Source organism: Schistocerca nitens, chromosome 5 (genome assembly GCF_023898315.1).
Source record: "Schistocerca nitens isolate TAMUIC-IGC-003100 chromosome 5, iqSchNite1.1, whole genome shotgun sequence".
NCBI classification, from domain to species: Eukaryota; Metazoa; Arthropoda; class Insecta; order Orthoptera; family Acrididae; genus Schistocerca; species Schistocerca nitens.
In genome coordinates this window covers 238,775,988-238,787,703 of record NC_064618.1, presented here as the reverse complement: position 1 = coordinate 238,787,703, position 11,716 = coordinate 238,775,988, and positions in this window count along the sequence as shown.

Below are 11,716 nucleotides of genomic sequence, written 5' to 3'. Positions count from 1 at the left end.
GTAATTTCTTTAAAATAACTTGTAAATATTTGTTCTGTTACTGTTGGAGCACGTCATTTTTGGGTAGTTGGTATAAAGATCTTATATATGAAATCTATCACAGTACTCTAATGAAATAATACTAAGAACTACGAGAGTCGAGTAAAAACTGCTTTATGGTGTCGTAATGTTTCACATTACAGTAATACTTATTAATGAGTGTAGAAATAATTTTACATTCTATGGTCCTGTAATGCTTATCCGTAGAAATTTGAGAAAGTTGTCTAAAAATTTCCCATTTTGCAGATCATTTTGGTCATTTAAAATTCTGTCCGACTGATCTTTTAGACATATGTAAATTTCTATTTCTTCCATTACATCCATGATTTTTTTGTTTCTGTAAGTTATTTAATATTTGAAGCGATCATCCTATCTTAGGTATTTTGTTGTTGGTGTCCTTTATTTCATTGTTAAAGTTTACAGCAGACATGAGGGTTCTTAGCAAGCTGTCAATGATGCTATGGAAGTATGCATGCTTATATCTTATATGGTGGCAGGATGTTTCATGAATAATAATATCTGTGGTAGTTTGCTTGATGTTTATATTAGGGGCTAGTTTGTTATGTTCTTGTATTTGTAAGATACTCATACCACAACCGTGAAGTTTAGATCGATAAACAAGTACTGCCCGTTATTGGTATCTAATAAGTTCTTCGCACAGTATCAGTAATTTATTATAGTCCATCAAGATTGTTTGCGGTACATTTGACATGCACAGTCCAGTACATAACATTGACCCCAAAGTTTATTGCTTCGGGTTCTTCATGTTAAACATATGTTGAGTGGGCGTTGTGGTTCGTAATGTACAGACTACACTGCTGCTAAGCTTTTGTTGATGTTGTGTGTGCGATCTTGCATCTCTAATGCAGCTTTCAAACGCTGCTGCGTGGATCCCTTTAGATTCACCGTTTAATGATGCTGTCAACCATAGCAACAATTCTGCGCTACATTCGGTAGTCAGTGTCAGTTTTCCACCTCACCAAGTAGGGTATCTGCCGTGTGCAATACAGATCCAGTGTAGTTGCTATTGCAAGTACTGAACTCTCCTGTTTAATTATCAAGGAGTAACGTTTCGACTTTGATGTAAACAAACAAACCTCTACTCATTAAATGTTTCAGGGAACGAGTTTTTTGCTCCTATTAACAGCAGAAACTTTTCAAACGTCGCAACAACTAACCTGACTTCCATTTTGTACGTTAGCATATTGATATTCAGGGACGGTTGTTTTACTGATGTTTGTGTCAGATATTATTTCATGAGCGTTGCTATTTCGAATGAGCACTGGCCAAAATATCAGTGCTTTTGTTTGCCTCCTGCCCTCCCCCCCCCCCCCCCCCCCCGCCTCTCCCTGAAACACACAAATGAATATACACGCTGATTTACTGGTTGTGTTCGCAAAACATGACAACTGCACCCACTTCCACAACGAACTCCGATGTCCACAACCACCTCTAATTTCTGTTTTCGTTACGGAAGGAGAAAATAGGGCATTATTAGTTTTTATTTCCTGCTGATAGCGCAATAACTACAATCGGTTACTTAGCTAACTTGCAAAGGAGTAGGCCAGAAAATTCAGGAACCGTGGAAGACATTCCAGGAACAACGGCGCTCAGATTCGGCACAAAAAGGCCCTCTGGGGGTGACAGATGACGTCAGTGAAAGCACTCCTTTCCCTCGGGTGTTGCTTCCCACACATTTCGCTGTCGAAAACGACACTTCGCATTGTAATGGGCAACAAGAAGACGATCTAGACACACTTTGACACTACTCTCACCCTCGGACATCTGAATTCCTCTCTGAGGACATTGAGGGGCTGCATCCCCACTGAACGTTATAGCACCGCTTTGGAGTTCAGCGCGACCTTAGGTTTTGCTCTCGTGTGCAGGTTGGAACCACTAAAGATATCTCAAAACCATTCGGGGAAAGTTGAAGTTGATCCGACACAGCAAGTGGGGCTTCTCCATTTTCAGCCTCCAATTTCGCCTACACCTGTAGCATAATCACGGCAGAGTGGGTGGGGGAGGGGGGCGGAATGGAAAGTCGGGGGTGCGACATTGACACAAGCCTGAATCAAATGGCACAGGGTCCCTCTGAGACTCCCCAATTCGGCAAATCCCTCGGTGTCACCCAACCAGCTTTACTGAAAATTTTAAAATTGAACGTGTACAGAGGCGACACGTCATGTAACCCAAGGCGCGATCAGATGGGCAACCCTTGGCACCCCTGGGAATCCAGTTACCTGCCTGCTGGCGATCGGCCTGGACTTGGTGACTGGTTTATGTAGCTTCGTCCTGATTAAACCTGTGTGTAATAGCCTTCACTATACTGGCAGGTCTTCCAACGATTAGCCCGATTGCTTCACAAGATCTTCCTTTTCCAAACATGCAGATCCAGAAAGGTCCTGGCAGATTGAAACTGTATGCCTGACCGATACTCGAACTAGGGCCGGGCAGTTTTAATCTGCCAGGACGTTCCTTATCAGCGCACATTCCGCTGCAGGGTGAATATTTCATTTTGGAAACGTCCCCCAGGACGTGGCAAAGCCATGTCTCGGCAACATCCTTTCTTCCAGGAGTGATAGTTCTGCAAGTTTCGCAGGAGAGCTTCTGTGAAGTCTGGAGGGTAGGAGAAGAGATACTGGTGGAAGTAAAGCTGTGAGGAGGGGGCGTGAGTCGCGCTGGGGTAGCTCAGATGGTAGAGCAGTTTCCCGCGAAAGGCAAAGGTCCTGAGTTGAAATCTCGGTCCAGAGAACAGATTTAATTTGCCAGGAGGTTTCATATAAGCGCACACATGCAGAATGGCGAAGCTAAATCGAGAAACTGCGTACCATTACAGTCCGCTATTCTGCAGTGGAGTGCTCCCCGGTCGGCTTTCTCATGAAGCTTTGCCTGGTACCACATTTCAAAATACAAACTATAGGGAAGGTTTTGTGGCAGACATAACACACAGTCCCTTCTGTCACGGCTGCAGACCCACCACCGATACCAAGAAGCTGCGGACAGCCAAGGTTCCTACACTACCCTCCAGCTTACTTGTCCCGGGGCATCGACGCTCAGGAACGCGGGAGTTTGTTCCGACAGTAGCGTCTAAAGAGCATAACCTAAAAAGGATCGTTACTAGATGAGAAGACCCAAAGATTGCTGGGGCACGGCACACACTTCCTTTCTAGATTAGCGATGTTTTCCATCCATATTATTTTAATATCATTCAGTGGCTCTCAAGGCAGAGAAGGAACTATCCACTACAGTTGATGAACCACAACCGCCTAAGGAAAGAGGTGCGTGTCAGTGCGGTACCATAAATTATTGACTAGACTAATACTTGTTTGACATCAACGGGGCATTTCAAATGATGTGAGTTTGTTCAGAAGTTAAGAAACATCTGAACGCTGACTGCGTTTCATTTCTAAATACTGATGTTAACCGATGTAAGGAAAAATTTATGTTTCGTTTTTTAGCTATACGGGGTGATCAAAAAGTCAGTATGAATTTGAAAACTGAATAAATCACGGAATAATGTAGATAGAGAAGTACAAATTGACACACATGCTTGGAATGACATGGGGTTTCATTAGAAAAAAAAATGCAAACGTTCAAAAAATGTCCGACAAATGGCGCTTCACCTGATCAGAATAGCAATAATTAGCATAACAAAGTAAGACAAAGCAAAGATGATGTTCTTTACAGAAACTGCTCAATACGTCCACCATCATCCCTCAAATATAACTGTAGTCGAGGAATAATGTTGTGAAAAGCACTGTAAATCATGTCCGGAGCTATGGTGGGGCACCGGCGTCGGATGTTGTCTTTCAGCAGCCCTAGAGATGTCGGTCGATCACGATACACTTGCGACTTTAGGTGATCCCAAAGCCAATAATCGCACGGACTGAGGTCTGGGGACCTGAGAGGCCAAGCATGAGGAAAGTGGCGGCTGAGCACACGATCATCACCAAACGACGTGCGCAAGAGGTCTTTCACGTGTCTAGCAATATGGGGTGTTTTTTCTTTGGTTCTAATAAAACCCCATGTCATTCCAAGCATGTGGGTCGATTTTTACTTCTCTGTCTACATTATTCCGTGGTTTATTAAGTTTTCAAATATATACTGACTTTCTTATCACCCGGTATATTGTTGGTTGTACTTATATTTTAAGCGCTGTGGTCGTAAGAAAAATATTCCGAGCCACTGTATGCATCCGTGTACAATGGTTGTACCTCCAATGCTTTCGACGTTTATGTGCGACAGCAGAGCTTACCAAGATTGCTGACTTATACATGTTGTCCTAGAAATGTTGTGACAAACGTCCAGGGGAGGTGAGGCAAATCGTAAGGATTGTGGACTGCATACCATCCCCCGGCTTCAAAACTAGTTTTGCGCCACTACGTGGTGCTGTACACGAGAGTACTGGGGGGGGGGGGGGGGGGGGGGGGTAACGCGAGGCTTTCCTCATTCGAGTGCTAGCCCATCGAGGAGCATTAAAATGTGGGCATGTTTGTTCGGTGATTGCTTGTGTTTTATCATTACGCTTGGTTGCCACGAATTATCATATCTGGAACAAGTTCTTTCCGGCCCTCTTGAAAGTTTTCCAGCAAATATGCGGGGCAGTATGTGGTTCCAACATGGTTGGGTAACTGCGTATTTGGAGTGGCTGTTCGTAGGCAACTGATCAAGTCATTCCCGCATCAATGGATTGGGCGCGATGCTTCGGTTACTTGGCCCCGACGTCCACTAGGTTTATCGAGCCGTGATTTCATTCTGAGGAAAGCCGTGATTCCCTCGCCGTTTATGATCCTGTGAAGCCTGAAATGGATTTCTGGCAAGAATTGCCTATGCATCTGCTGTAATCACAGGAACTCCCGGAGTGAGAATATGTCAGCCAGTTAACGCTTCGTCGGGGTCTGGCATGAGTGGCTTCTGATGCCTCACACTTCGAACATCTGTTGTAACAGTAGAGCTGTGTTAATCTCGCACACCACATGCAGTATTTCTGTCCAAAAGACATTTCAAATGCATCATTTTCTGGTCTTTGACCACTACTAAAACTTACCCTAGAGATTTCTGTGCAGCTCTCAATGCTTTTGATGGGCCCCATCTCCCTTATAAACTTGACGCAACGTCTCTGGGACAACTTCCATACGTTTGGAGGTTTTTGTAGTATATGTTAGCATCGTTAAACAAAGTCACTTGCAGTTCTCCATGGGGATAGTGGGATTGCCGGCCGGTGTGGCCGTGTGGTTCTTGGCGCTTCAGTCTGGGACTGCGTGAACGCTACGGTCGCAGGTTCGAATCCTGCCTAGGGGAAGGATGTGTGTGATGTCCTTAGGTTAATTAGGTTTAAGTAGTTCTCAGTTCTAGGGGACTGATGACAACAGATGTTAAGTCCCATAGTTCTCAGAGCCATTTGAACCATTTTTAGTAGGATTACTAGTGGTTCGTCAATGGAACTCAAATGGCAGAGGCAGCAGTTTCTCGGCGTTTTGGTTTGTTTTATATTGTTTCATTGTGTTTCTAAGTATGTAGGCACTTGCTGTCTGACAAGGAAATAAAACGCAGTCTCATGGAAAGTGGTAGTGACAGTGCGTTCTCTTATTCTTCACCTGAAACTGAGGACACTGAGCCTCTTGGCTTTCGTCCTTCATCATCTCATGTGAAAAAAAGCCGTTTTTGTCGTTGTATGCCATCACGTTTGCCGAAAACATTTATAAAATGAATCCCTTTTGTTTATGGGATCTACAGGTTATCTCAGTCAGTCCAACAATTCGAAATCAAATGACTGAGTGCTTAGGAAACAAACTTGGAAGTAAGCTGCTAGAACAAATTAGAGGATAACCGTTTTTGGCCATCGTAAAGGACACTACACGAGATATATCGAAGGTAGATAAGCTAAGCATTATTGTGAGATATGCAGTAATAACCAGATCGGAAAATGGGCAACCAATAGATGTAGAAGTAAAAGAATTATTTCTAGGAAAAAAAAACGGCTCTGAGCACTATGGGACTCAACTGCTGAGGTCATTAGTCCCCTAGAACTTAGAACTAGTTAAACCTAACTAACCTAAGGACATCACAAACATCCATGCCCGAGGCAGGATTCGAACCTGCGACCGTAGCGGTCTTGCAGTTCCAGACTGCAGCGCCTTTAACCGCACGGCCACTTCGGCCGGCAATTATTTCTAGGATTTTATGCATGTCACAACATATTTAGTCAAGCAGGTGACAATTTATTTTTTATTGACAAAAGTGTTGATTAAAAAGGTATGCGGGTCAAGGTAATGATGGGGCCAGTGCGGTGAGCGGTGTTTGTAATGGCGTACAAACACAGGTCAAGAATATTCAGCCAAATGTGGAGTGTGTACACTGCACCAGTCATAATTTGAATTTAGTGGTAAATAATGCTGTTAGCAGTTGTGTGGCGCTAGAGATTTTTTTCCGCAATAGTGTAAGACTTATATAATTCTCTCGGGAATGGCATTAAGAGTTGGAACCTACTGTCGAAATTCACTGGTGAATTAGAAACCACTCTAGGATAATTAAATCGTACTAGATGATCTAGCAGAGTTAATACGATATCTGCAACAAAACTTATGTATATATTTGCAGAGTATCCAAAAATATAAATACTCAGCAAATCACATTTATGTGCGTGGCAGAGGGTTCATCGAGCCACCTTCACAATTCTATGTTATTCCAATCTTGTATAGCACTTATATCTTTCCGTACGAGCTTTGATTTCCTTTATTTTATCGTGGTGATCGTTTCTTCCTATGTAGGTCAGTGTCAACAAAATGTTTTCGCATTCGGAGGAGAAAGTTCGTGATTGGAATTTCGTGAGAAGATTCCGTCGCAAAGAAAAACGCCTTTCTTTTAATGATGTCCAGCCCAAACCCTGTATCATTTCTGTGACACTCTCTCCCATATATCGCGGTAATACAAAACGTGCTGCCCTTCTTTGAACTTTTTCGATGTACTCAGTCAGTCGTATCTGGTAAGGATGCCACACCGTGCAGCAGTATTTTAAAAGAGGACAGACAAGGCAGTATCCTTAGTAGGTCTGTTACATTTTCCAAGTGTCCTGCTAACAAATCGCAGTTGTTGATTAGCTTTCCCAACAACATTTTTTATGTGTTCCTTACAATTTAAATTGTTTGTAATTGTAATACCTAGGTATTTAGTTAAATTTACGGGTTTTAGATTAGACTGATTTATCGTGTAACCGAAGTTGAACGAATTCCTTTTAGCCCTCATGTGGATGACCTCACACTTTTCGTTATTTAGGGTCAATTGCTACTTTTCGCACCATTCAGATTTCTTTTCTAAATCGCTTTGCAGTTTGTTTTGATCTTCTAAGTAATTTATTAGTAGATAAACGACAGCGTCATCAGCAAACTACCGACGACGGCTGCTCAAATTGTCCCGCAAATCGTTTATATAGATAACGAACATCACAGGGCCTATAATACTACCTTGTAGAAATCAAGAAATCACTTCTGTTTTACTCGATGACTTTCCATCAGTTACTACAAACTGTGACCTCTCCGACAGGAAATCACAATTCCAGACACATAACTGATACGATATTCCATAAGCACGCAGTTTCACTACGAGCCGCTTGTGTGATACCGCGTCAAAAGACTTCCGGAAATAAAGAAATACGGAATCGATCTGAAATCCCTTGTCTATAGCACTCAGCACTTCATGTGAATAAAGAGCTGGTTGTGTTTCACAGGAACGTTATTTTCTAAATCCATGTTGACTGTGTGTCAATAGACAGTTTTCTTTGAGGTAATTCATAGTGTTTGAACACAATATATGTTCCAAAATCCTGCTGCATATCGACGTTAATGCTGTTGTTGTTGTCGTTGTCTGCAGTCCTGGCTTGTTGCAGCTCTCCATGCTGCTGTATCGTGTGCAACCTGCTTCATCTCCCGGTACATACTGCAGCCTCCATCCTCCTGAATCTGCTTAGTGTATTCATCTCTTGGTCTCCCTCTACGATATTTATCCTCCACGTGGCCCTCCAATATTAAATCGGTGATCCCTTGATGCCTCCCTTGATGCCTCAGAACATGTCCTAACAAACCGATCCCTTCTTCTAGTCAAGTTGTGCCACAAACTCCTCTTCTCCCCAATTCTGTTCAATACCTCCACATTAGTTATGTGATCTACCCATCTAATCTTCAGCTTTCTTCTGTAGCACCACATTTCAAAAGCTTCTATTCTATTCTTGTCCGAACCATTTATCGTTCATGTTTCACTTCCATACATGGCTACACTCCACACAGATACTCTAAGAAACGACTTCCTGATACTTAAATCAATACTAGATGTTAACAAATTTCTCTTCTTCAGAAACGCTTTCCTTACCATTGCCGGTCTCCATTTTATATCTCTCTACTTCGACCATCATCAGTTATTTTGCTCCCCAAATAGCAAAACTACTTTACAACTGTAAGTGTCTGATTCCCTAATCTAATTCCCTCAGCATCACGCGACTTAACTCGACTACATTCCATTATCCTCGTTTTGCTTTTGTTGATGTTCATCTTATATCCTACTTTCAAGACACTGTCAATTTCGTTCAACTGCTCTTCCAAGTCCTTTGCTGTCTCTGACAGAATTACAATGTCATCGGCGAACCTTAAAGTTCTTATTTCTTCTCCATGAATTTTAATACCTACTCCGAATTTTTCTTTTGTTTCCTTTACTGCTTGTTCAATATACAGATTGAATAACATTGGGGAGAGGCTACTACCCTGTCTCACTCCCTTCCCAACCATTGCTTCCCTTTCATGTCCCTCGACTCTTATAGCTGCCATCTGGTTTCTGTACAAATTGTAAATAGTTTTTCACTCCCTGTATTTTACCCCTACCACCTTCAGAATTTGAAAGAGAGTATTCTAGTCAACATTGTCTAAAGCTTTCTGTAAGTCTACAAATGCTAGAAACGTAGGTTTGTCTTTTCTTAATCTAGCTACTCAGATAAGTCGTAGGGTCAGTATTGCCTCACGTGTTCCAATATTTCTACGGAATCCAAACTGATCTTCCCCAAGGTCAGCTTCTACCAGTTTTTCCATTCGTCTGTAATTAATTCGCTTTAGTATTTTGCAGCCGTGACTTATTAAACTGATAGTTCGGTAATTTTGACATCTGTCAACACCTGCTTTCTTTGGGATTGGAATTATTATATTGTTCTTGAAGTCTGAGGGTATTTCGCCTGTCTCATACACTATGCTCACCAGATGGTAGAGTTTTGTCAGGACTGGCTCTCCAAAGGCTGTCAGTAGTTCTAATGATATGGGCCTGTAATTTAGTGGACTACACCTACTACCTTGCTTGTATATTGGTGTGACCTGTGCAATTTTCCATTCTTTGGGTACAGATCTTTCGTCGAGCGAACGGTTATACTGTATATGATTGTTAAGTATGGAGATAATGCTTTAGCATACGACGAAAGGAACATAATTGGAATACAGTCTGGACCAGGAGATCTACTCCGAGCATCTTTACTTCTACGTTACTCATGTTGGCAACTGTTCTCGATTCGAATTCTGGATTATTTACTTTGTCTTCTTTTGTGAAGTCGTTTCGGAAGGCTGTGTTTAGTAACTCTGTTTTGGAAGCACTGTTTTCGATAGTATCCCCACTGCTATTTTGCGGAGAAAGCATTGATTGTTCCTTGCCGCTAACATAACTTCACATACGACCAGAATCTCTTTGAACTTTCTGCTAGGTTTCGAGACAAAGTCGCATTGAAGTCCGCTTGTGTAAAAGACTTGGGGATTTTAAGTCTGTTTAAATTTGGCATGGTTTTTTTTTTCTTTCTGCAACGACGTTCGAACCCGTTTTGTGTACCAAGGAGGACCAGCTCCGTCGTTTGTTAATTTATTTTGTATAAATCTCTCAATTGCTGCCGATCTTATTTATTTGAATTCAAACCGCGTCTGGTATCGCTTGTGTTATTAATTTGGAGTGAGTGGAGATTGTCTCTCAGAATGTCGTCAAGTGAATTTTTATCTGCTTTTTTGAATAGGAATAATCTAGACATTATCAGAAATGCGCAGTAATGAAGACTTCCAGTAAGGATCAGCGTAACGAAGCAGAAAGTATTAAAACGATATCGATTTGGACGAGGCAAGTAGACCTCTAGCAGACGTTAAAACAAAACTGATATTTTATAGAAATGATTTCGAATCATTCAGGTAAAAAGCCTGTAAAACTGCAAAAAGTTTGACATATCTCCCAGTTTACACGAAAAACAGCAACAGTTAGTTAAGAAACATTTTGATGAACGAGCTTCCGACAACTGATTTCGAAACAGGGTAGAAATATTTGAAGTTACTGCTTTCAAATATGTACTAGACACAATAATAATCCGACATTTCGCACTCACAGCAATCGAAAACAAGACCGCATTAAGTCCAAATTTAACGGTACGTATTGATGATTTTGCAAAACCTAAAGCCAGAAAAAGATTGTAAAATAAATTGTTGAAATATAAGTGTCTGATTTGTTTTAGGGTCTACCTGTATTAGTAACTGTTATCTACTACATCCCAAGGTCTCCTGCCTCCGACGCTTACCACCAATTACGAATCGAAAATCGCAGTTTTAAATGAAAGAAGACTGATCGGTAAGGCGCACTGAGCTTCCAGCGCACTAATTTAGCGAATGTGAGCTGCCGACACTACAACAGCCTGTCTTCCCGCACCTCTGTGTCACCGCTGAAGCACAATTCTTCACTGCTCCCAGCGTGCTTCGTGGCAAGGGGACATGTTTTCGTGGATGAGTGCTGCTTCTCCATTGTTTATTTTTTACTTACTTCTGCCGTGACTTCGTTCGCATAGTATGAACCAACATTAAAAATTATCCCACGGGATCCTTTATCTGTACGGAAGTATTCTACCCCGGGTCGAACTCGATCCATGTGCAACATTTCATCCAAATCCAGCCAATAGTTTTTCCTTGAAAGTGCAAACTAACGAACAAACTTTCATATTTATAATATTGTTAGGAAGTACGGTTAAGTATTACCTGCTGTGTTACACGTAATAATTTACTTAGAAGTAAATCGGTTTGCCTTATTACGCCGTGCAGTGGTCGATGATGATGAAGTAGTTTTGCATTTGTAAAGTTTTCAGTTTAGTTTAAAAAGGGTCTCGATTTCATTTTTTCCACAGGGGTCCTTTGTTACATAGTAGCTACACCACTCGGCTCGACCGCAGTCAGTTTTACGCAATGATATGGCGCACTGCACCCAGCAGTGAAAAGTGTAAAGCGAGATGAACTTTGGAGACAATATCGAATAGCTCTGAAGATAATCATAAGTGCTGCTTCTCCGAACATCCTCAATAGCGTGTCGTGAAACGATCGTACTTGTTGAGCCAACAGTAGCAAATCTAACAACAAGCCCTCGAATTGCTTCTTTGAGACATCATCTTAGAAATCAGAATAATCGAAATGTATATTTTCCGCGATGTTGCTGTATTGACAAAACAGTGGAACAGGCACCGCAGTAACGCTTATTTGTACGAGGGGTCGATCTTAAATAGTGAAAACTATTTATTCACAGCCGATACAAAAGAGATACATATTTGCACATGTTATTGTCCTTCAAAGTAGTCAGCGGCGATGTATAGAACCCGTTTCCAGCGATGTGGAAGGCGTAGTACACCGTTAAC